Source organism: Equus caballus, chromosome 16 (assembly GCF_041296265.1).
Source record: "Equus caballus isolate H_3958 breed thoroughbred chromosome 16, TB-T2T, whole genome shotgun sequence".
NCBI classification, from domain to species: Eukaryota; Metazoa; Chordata; class Mammalia; order Perissodactyla; family Equidae; genus Equus; species Equus caballus.
This window is the reverse complement of record NC_091699.1, coordinates 96,836,557-96,845,816: the sequence shown is the minus strand read 5'-3', so window position 1 is coordinate 96,845,816 and position 9,260 is coordinate 96,836,557. Positions and strand designations below refer to the sequence as shown.

General features: G+C 42.8%; 1 long non-coding RNA gene across 1 annotated transcript; it reads left to right on the top strand.

Annotated features, from left to right (window-relative positions):
- Nucleotides 1-1,279: 1,279 nt before the first annotated feature.
- Nucleotides 1,280-4,186, top strand: LOC111768457 (uncharacterized). Its single transcript, XR_002800856.2, has 2 exons — nucleotides 1,280-1,411; nucleotides 2,551-4,186. It is a non-coding gene; the product is annotated as an uncharacterized lncRNA (long non-coding RNA).
- Nucleotides 4,187-9,260: the final 5,074 nt, after the last annotated feature.

Below are 9,260 nucleotides of genomic sequence, written 5' to 3'. Positions count from 1 at the left end.
TCGCCGTAAGCTTAAAGAAGGAGGGTAGGTAGAGGATTTATATCCAGCCAAGCTATTCTGCAAACATCAGTGCTGCCCAGGAGCCTTTCCTGGGCCATCTAGGCAAGGATGCACCTCATTGAACCGAGAGATGATGAAGGAAACAGCCAAAGAAGTGGTCATGAGAGTGGGACGCACTCAGCGTGGATCTCAGACTGACACAGGCGGATGAGTAGTCTGCAAATACTCTTTGCTAAGTCAAAGTCACACCAAAAAAAATGAGAAGAAACTTGGGAAAAAAGAGAAAATAGAATATACTGCTTGATTGCTGCAAAGTTAAGGGGTAGAAGTGAAAGGAAATTGTTTAAAGTTGACTAAGAAGATTAAATAAAAGTATTAAAATAAGGCAATAATTTTTTTAAATATACATCTTTTTAAACAAAAAAAATACAAAATAAAAGAGAAATTTAACTAAAAAGCAAAGAAAATAATCTACTTAATGAAATACACAGTATATATGATTCTATGTTATAAAAGATCAAACATCCATCGTACTGATAAATGTAAATAGGCTTAACTTGTCTACTTAAAAAAAATTTTAGATTGGCTGACAAATCAAAACCAGAATATGGAATATTCTTCAAGGCAACTGATTTAATTTCTTCCAAAAGTCATTGTCGTTCCTCCACATTTTCCTGCCCTAAGTATTTGCCAATATCATCTTCGTTCCTGTTCATACAAAACACTTGCAAAATAAATGGTTAATCCCTCAAATCTTACTATTCCTCACTCAGTTCTTCCAAAGCAATTTAGCATTGGATGTTTATTAAAGTAGAGGAAAAATTAGCAAATGTTGGTTTCTAAGGAAAAAGAAAAGAAAACCCATTATATAATGCATTTAGTCTTAACTACAAAGTGGTTGCAGGCTTTCTCTTTCCATTTCCTACTGAATTGCGTCAGCTTTTTAAGACTGAATTTAAAAGACCAAAAAATAAACCTCTCGGGAAAAGATATCTATTTAGTGAAGATTGTTTCAGTCCCTCCATTTCCTTGCTGTCTAATCACAGACAAATCACTGACGGCAACCTCTTCCAGGAGTCTGCATCCTCCCTACGTTGCAGTGAATAAAAATTAAGCTATTTTAAAATCCATTCACAAGCAGTATCCAGTACGGCTACTCACAACCGCATCTTATAGAACTGTTACCGACTTTTAGGTTACATAATATTGCCAAATGGAAAAGTTAGACTATATAGGTAGGAGAAAGAAACAATAATAATTAAATCAGCCAAGGTCCCACACGACACTGTTGCAAGTGTTTCCATATATGGTCACGTAGCTGCTCTCTCACCACCACGGAAAAGAAACCTGCACAGCAGCCACCACCCCTGCGGGCAGCCGGAGGCCCCTTGTCCAGCTCTGGGATTTGAAGGTGAGATGAACAGTGGTGTTGGGAGGGACGGGATCGGCGTGGGAAGAGTCAGAGCAGAGACTGGTTGCATCACGGGCACTGACACCCGGGGGCCTGAGTCCAGCTATCACCAGGCCGGAGGGTTAAATACAGAAAGAAAAGGTACCCTTGGATAAATTGTGCTCTTCTTAGACTTTTATTAGGAAGTCATCTGTAACCTCCTAGTTTTCTGTTTGTATCAGAGAATCAGAAACAGAAAATATATTCTCTAAAACATTAGCACCTATGATTTTTCACATGACGAGTAATATATGTACAACGCCAAAAAAGATTAGATGGTACAGAAAAGTACAAACGAAAAGAAGTCCAAACCCCACACTTATCTTGCCCAAACACTACATCATTTTTACATCAACGAATCATTTTAACGTGTTTTTAGTAGCCAATAGAACAGACCCTTAACTGAAAATTTCAGGCCATTACCTCTAGAGCCAACGGACCTTCCTCCCTGCTTCTCCTCGGTTAGGCTCAGCTGGGATTGGTCCTGAGCTGCAACTTAGTCACAATTCTGTTGTATGATGTCTAAGTATTAAGTATTACACATTGACTGTTAATGTCTAGGTATTAATTGCGCCAGCTAAAAAAAATTTTGCTGGTGATATAAAAACTAATTGTTATTAAATATCCAGCTTTCACAACTATAAAATCTTTCTTAATTCCACATATTTCTATCTGGATTGGGCTGGATGATCCTTGAGTTTCCTTCCACACGAAAATGTAGTGATTCTCCGAAAAGTAATATAGAAAAAATCTAAGACACATTGTAAATAAGTTAGCTTTCTGTGAGATTTTCTTAAGGTTATCAGAAAATCAAGTCAGACTTTCTCTTCCAGTGCATTTGACATTTGCTCTTCCAGGCTAAAGTCAGTTATTATGCAAAAGCAGATTCTTAATAATTGATGTTGTTTGCTTTGAATGTGATTACTCATAGAAAGCTGGAGAAATGAATCAATACTTGCTTAGCTTCCCCAAAATAAGTCAGAGATCACTGTTAAAGTGATGCATGTTAATTTCAGGCTGTCAGATTAATTTCCCCACACCTCCTTATGCTACAAGAGTCTTAATTGAGAAATAATGAAGGCTGCTTTTTCCTACTACAGGTACTGCTGAGCCACTGCTCTGAACAAAGTCATTTAATGCCTTTGATGTCTGCAATTTAAGGAACACCAGAGAAAATCTACAGAGCGTTAATTACAGTGTGCATTCGTAAAGGCCTTTACAGTTTGCAAAGGGCCTCCATTGTTCTTCCTGCAAACCCTCTGTGCTCCATTCTGCCTGGGGTAACCTAGGCCTCCCACGGAGCTATTTCAGTGCCGTGCAGAGCCCTACAGTGTCCAGGCCCGGGTTCCATGCTTTAAGAGGATCACTGACTGATAGAGTGCCTCAAAAGAGAAAAGCGAGGGATGAAGTCTATGGAAATTATAATGAGAGGAAATAACCTAAAGAAAAGAAGAGGGGTTGCCATAATAACTGACGGGTTCTTCTCTCATTCAAATGTATGTTATACGATGAGGGTTTAATTTTGTATCTTGTGGGGGAATCAGATGGCAGAGTCAACATGGATGACTGGCAATTGCAAGGAGGCAGATAAGGTTTAACCTAAGAATCTTGACCATAGAAAGGGCTGCCTTAGTACCAGCGATCTTCCTGGTACTAAGCATCCTCTGAGTACCACTTATCAGGGTGAGGGCAGTTCTCTGAAGCTCACCGTCTCAGGCTTTCAAGCCTGCAGGATATGAGGAAGCCTCTCCTTCCTGGTCTGGCCCACGCCTTGACTCTTATTGTCACCGTGAGATGGACATTTCAAAACTCGAAAGACAGAGACTTGTCAAAAGACCTCACAATTCCCTTTGGAAAACATGCCAAGACATGCTTAGGAATTACCACTGCTATCCTACAGAGCTGGCCACTTCTAGGGTACAGGCCAGGCAGCTGGAGAGCAGGTGTGAGACCACGGGCATCAGTCCCCCTTCTGAAGTTGAGCAGGACCCCTGCACTCACGCACAGCCCGCCATGCTCGGTCCATCAGTCTCTTCCAGCACCAGTGTATAATATTCAGTCTGCACAACACTCTGATATGGTGAACTCTTGAAGAGCTGAAACTGTTCTATTTATCTTGTAACTCCAAAGCTTACCCAAGTGTTGGCATTTATTAGATACTCAATATATGCCTAATGGGGGAATAAATATATTCCATTTCAAATAAGCATCGCCTCAGTGCAGGCACTCTATCAATGGCAAGATATACAGAATTAAAATAAGACACAGTCCCTGCCTTTAAGGAGTGATGGATAATCAGCAGAATAAATACATGAGTGAGTGAGGCAAAAACTCGGGTGGAGTTTTGCCTTTTCAGATTCCTTTCCACTCTAAGATTCTATAAATCCATATTCCTTTCCTCAATAAAAATCGCAAGAGCAGAAAAAGTGGCCATACTGTAGTAGGATTTTCCTTGGTTTTCAGTCTACCACGGGCAGTACAGCTGAGCTGCCAGCAAATCAAATAACTTGAGGACTCAGTCTATAGCGAAAACATGAGATTCTTTTAATTACTTTGAAGAGTTGGGGAACAAAAGGTCTTGGCATAAATTTGTGTCAAAACAATACAGAAGGTACTTTCTCATGTTAAGAAAAAAAGGCTTTTGGCCCCGGAATTTGAAGTGTATGATAATTTTCTCTACGTACTAATTGAAGAATTCAAACTATTTCATTTATATTAAAAATTATAACATACTGATGCAATGTTTACTCGCCACTTAACATATATTAGCAGATTTTCTGTTCATTTATGGCATATTCACCTTTATCGTTCCTTTTTTATGGAGGACAAGACGGGACAGAGAGGGTAAGTCACTTGCCGTAGATCATGAGGCAGAAAGGGGCAGACATGAGCAGTGAGCGCCGGAGTCCACGGGCACAACCCTTGACTGCCCTGACTCTTACATTGTAGTAACATTTTCCTACGGCGGGATAAGAATTTTATTTCCTACATTGTGGTAGCGCTCTTTTTGCCAGCGGCCTCATATCATAGAACCAGTGGTCCACGGTTAGTCTCACTCTGATGAGGGAAGGATCACTCATGCCTCCACTTTGAGCAGAGCTAAACAAAGCAATGAAACACAGCCCATTAGCAGGAAAACGTGGTCGGTGTTCTAGCCCCTAAGTCAGTTCCTCTGGTATTACTTATGCAAACCCAGACAAGTCACCCTCTCTGCCCCATTCCCCACTCCCATGTCCAAAAGGACACAGTTGTGTTAAATAATAACTGATTATTTGATCCAATAACAATATATTACTCTATACGTTCACACACACACACAAGCCAACAAGCCAAGTGTTTTTCTAAATCATTTTGCTCTACTGAGAGTTAAGATACTTGCTCTGAAAACAAGGTAAATTCCATTTTGGAATTGAATGATCTTTTATTCACTTAGTTTCACACATACCCAGTTTTTCAGTTAGTGCCCTAAATAGTTAATTGGGACTATTTAACAGATTGTATACATGCCTGCTGAGAATAATTGCATCCTAGCAACGACTGAAGGAGTCTTTACTGAACTTGCTGATTGGTTCATGGTTTGCTAAAGAATGACCTCGTCCCCTGCAGCAGAATTCGGGTGAGTGAGGCAGAAGCTGAAGTGCCACGGACTGCAGAGGGTGAAATCCATTCATATTCTTTTGTAAACAAATTAACAGTGAGTTGCTGGTGTGTTTTCATCCCACAAAATCACCTTAGCAACACGGATATAAAAACAGCATGCCGGTGTGGACATGACACCACTTGGCACGCCATGCTGTGGTAGGCGTCCCACATATAAAGTAGAGGAAGATGGGCACGGATGTTAGCTCAGGGCCAGGCTTCCTCAGCAAAAAGAGGAGGATTGGCAGCAGTTAGCTCAGGGTTAATCTTCCTCAAAAAAATAATAAAATTTCAAAAAAATTTTTTAAAAAAAGCATGCACTCTCCCTCGGAGCTCCAGTCAGTCCCAGCATAAGGAGTCAACAACAAATGGGACTGGCAAGATTCTCCACTGATTTTAATCTTTAAAACAAGTGTCAGAATTTCCCTGAAACATTATAGATTCCAGAAAATAATAGAAAGGAGCTAAACTTCCATTATATGTAAAATGACTTGTTATTTTGCAAGAGGGCTTTATTTGGCTTTTTTATTTTTCCTGACATGGCAGGAAACAGATGCACTCCTTGCTTGACCAAGTCTAAATTAATTTTAGCATGAAAAGAAAAGGAAGATATATTTCCAAGTAATTAGGCTAGGTTAGTCTGAATTGCGGGCTCCCTCATCGCTGATTATAGTTAAGTTTTATTCTTCTGTGTTTGAGGAATATGAGCCCTGGAAAATCAAGAAGGTTAAGGCCATACTGCAGTCTGGAGTCCACTCAAGTACCTGGGGCAGGTGAGGCCCGGGGCAGGTGGGGCCTGGGGATGGTGGGGCCTGGGGGTGGTGGGGTTCAAAAATAAGTCGTAGGAATTTCATGTTTACGCCATTAGCAGAGGGTTTGTCCTGATAGCCAAAGTTTACAAAAATTTAGGCTATCAGGAGAAAAAGCATTCTTTACAGGTGTTCATCATTATTCCTCTCAAATTTGCAAGTCCTTGAATTTTCATTGCTGCATCTGAACTAATTTCTAGTTATTAGTTTCTATATTTAAAAGTTTAAAAAATATTTTTAATGACGAGATATTATGAGCCATCCTTTCCCATTTTCTGTCTTGCGTTGGTGTGAGGAGAATCCGTGCTGGCCTCCCAGCTAGAGAGAGGATTTCACAGCAGGCGGCCCTGATCCACCCACTCCCACCCCACAGTGTAAAACCCATCTTCAAAATACAGAGCCCAGGATTTTCAATGCTTGGAAGAAATGCGAAGAGTAAAAACTCTTGGATGCTACAGATGTCCTTGGAAATTGGAAACCAATTGATGCTACAGACCAAGAGCCTACAAGTCTCGTAAGATGAATCCAGTATCTTAGGTTAGGTTCCCCAAGGAACAGATGGAGACAGAAGGTTGTAGGCAGGAATTCTATTAAAGAGTGCCTTTGGGATTAGCATCTGCGGGGGAATAAAAAAAACAGAGCTGGGTGGAGGGAAAAGTTGAATTGCAACATGGTTGGTTGCATGGGGGCCTCAGCAAATCGCATAGGGAGCCCTGAGTCTTGGATGGCTCTTCAGAGATTACCCAAATTGACTTTTATACCATCCCCAGCAGCACCGTCCCACATGGAGCAGGTACTGGATGTGAGCAGCTGTTGGGGAGGAGAGCTAACATTGGGCAAGGCAGCTCGCTTCTACCGATGCAATTCCTAGGGAACAACTGAGCTCTACACCGGTATCAGCCACCCTCACAGCTGCTGGGGAAGGAAGGGCTTGGTCCTGACATGAGGATCTGGGTGGCACAGGACAGCATCTACAAACAAAACTTAAAGTCTTGCTAGTGAAAGCATTCGTCTTCTGGGAACAAAACCTCTAGACCTGCAAAGCCTATCGTTGCAGAGTCAGAGGCACAAGTTCTTCAAGTGAATCTCTGAAAGTGATAGGGAAAGGAGCCACTCTATTTACATCTTCCATCTACGTGGAACCAGCACTATATAATGATCACTAATTTAGGATGCATCCTGTATCCTAGAGGATGGCAGCCCATCTTCACAAGGTATCACCTCCATGCTTATGCTTCAGCGATGCCTGCAGAAGGTGATCCCATCATTCTGTACGTCTGGCAGCTTTTCAGTGGTATGGTCTCTTATAAGAATGGTGTGTTCCATTGTCATACGTCCACTGCCACACCTCTCTTGCTTTACAGTGGCCCATGGTCTGATGTATTGTCAGGTGGGATACCATGTCTGTGGATCAAACATTCTGTAAACATTGGAGATGGCTGGGGCCCTACCTACATGTGGGAAATTCAAACCCATACCCGGCATAGGTGCTGACTCCAGTAAAGATAAATTGCTGCCTCTTCCAGATGTAACTGACTTGCCAACAAGTGATGAGTTGGTCTCCTTGGGAGATGGCGCCCCAACAGGTCTCAGTTTTGTTCTTCGATGCTGGCTGGTTGGCCATCTGATAGAGAAGTAGATAGATCAGCCACAGTGCCTGTGAGCCCACGATGTTGGTTGGACCCAGGCATAGCCTCCATCCTGGACATGGTAGGTACTCTGTTCATGCTCTCACTGTGCCAGCACTGCAGTGGCTAATGACAGAGGCTGGCTGTCATGTGTCTGCCCGCAGCAGACAGAGTCATTCTATGAGACTGTCAGCGCTTCTTTCATGGTAGATGCTCTGTGGTGGGCATTAACAAGTTAGACAGAGACCATCACACTGTGCTCACTCCCATCGGTCCATCACACGCTTCTTCCTCAGACCGAGCTGTCCCCTTCCTGAGACCCAATTGCTCCCTAAATTTCAGTCTTTCTCCTTCCCCAGCTCTGATCAAGCAGCCACACCACCTGCTTAGAAGTGCACGTACAGTCTTAGCTTGGGCCATTTGTCTTTCCATTTAAAGTAGACATCCCGGTGTCTGATGCTCTGTCCATGAGAGAATCTTCCCTCATTGCTGTCATTCAGGCCACAGCTGAATGGGACTGTCACACAGCCATGGTCCACTTGCAGCTTGCAGCTTGTATGTAAATGTGGAGATCACTCACCCATGAACCAAAGCTAGCCTTTTTCCTTCTCTATCAGCTGATCAAAAGGCATTGGGTGTGAGCTGAGAGAGAGGCACAAATGTAACTGGTGGATGGCCAGTGGATCTGGGCCACTGTTTATGCAGCTTATTTGTGCTGTCTGGCCCTACCCATGCCCAATCCTGGATGTGCATTCTAATGATAGAATGCTGCCAGGATAGGATGCTGCTGGGCTCTCTCAATCTTATGTCTTCAAGAAAGTGAGCCTAAGAAAACCCCGCTTATGATGGACAGCTCTGACACGGTGGACCATACAGTCACTCAGTATCGTACGGAGAGCTGCTCTGTCTCTATCAGGACCCAGTAGCAAGCCAGGAGCTGTTTTGAAAGATGTATAATTCTCTACTGCAAATGGCCTGGGTTTGTTCCAGAACTTAAGGAATTTCATTTTGATTTTTCTAGTGGGGCTTACCAGACACTCCATGTGGCATCATTTCCCACCACCGATACCTCTACGTCTTTAGGGTGGCACTACATCTTTAGGTACGTCTCTGCCTTTCCTCCTGGGCTGGATATTGTTTTCAACTTACGGTATTAGCAGATGCGGGCCGTTTCAGCAGCTTCCACCTGGCCTTCCCAATTAAAAAGCTGTTACCCCATATGCCTAGAACTCAATACTGAGGTTCTTACAATTACCTCGTGTGTCCATTCCAGTTGTCTGTTTAGGGGAGTGATGAAATTACCGGTAGGGGGCATATGGACCAGGGCCCTACTGCGAACCAGACCTGTGATGGGACTCCATTTATCTCTTGGCTCCTGTATGGCCCTGTTCTAACACAGAGTCCGGAATGATACTTTTGGTCCCTGGATGTTAATGTTATGTCAAACCCCATGTTCAAGAGTCATTAAAATGTCTCAATTTTCTCATTCTCCTAGTAAGAGTTTATCCAGGTAATTTGCCACAGGTGCCTTTGAGAAAGAACTGGAGGAATCATGACCATGTCCACTCATAGTCATGTCTCAGGACACTTCCTCCAGGGGACCCGGCCTCTCCTTCCATCAATGACTTCTGGGTCAGAAAACTAACTCCAGTTTGAAAACAGGGCAAAGAAACAGCCCCTTTTATTGGGACCGCTTCCTCGAGCTCCTGACCATTCAGCTTGATTTCTTTTGAC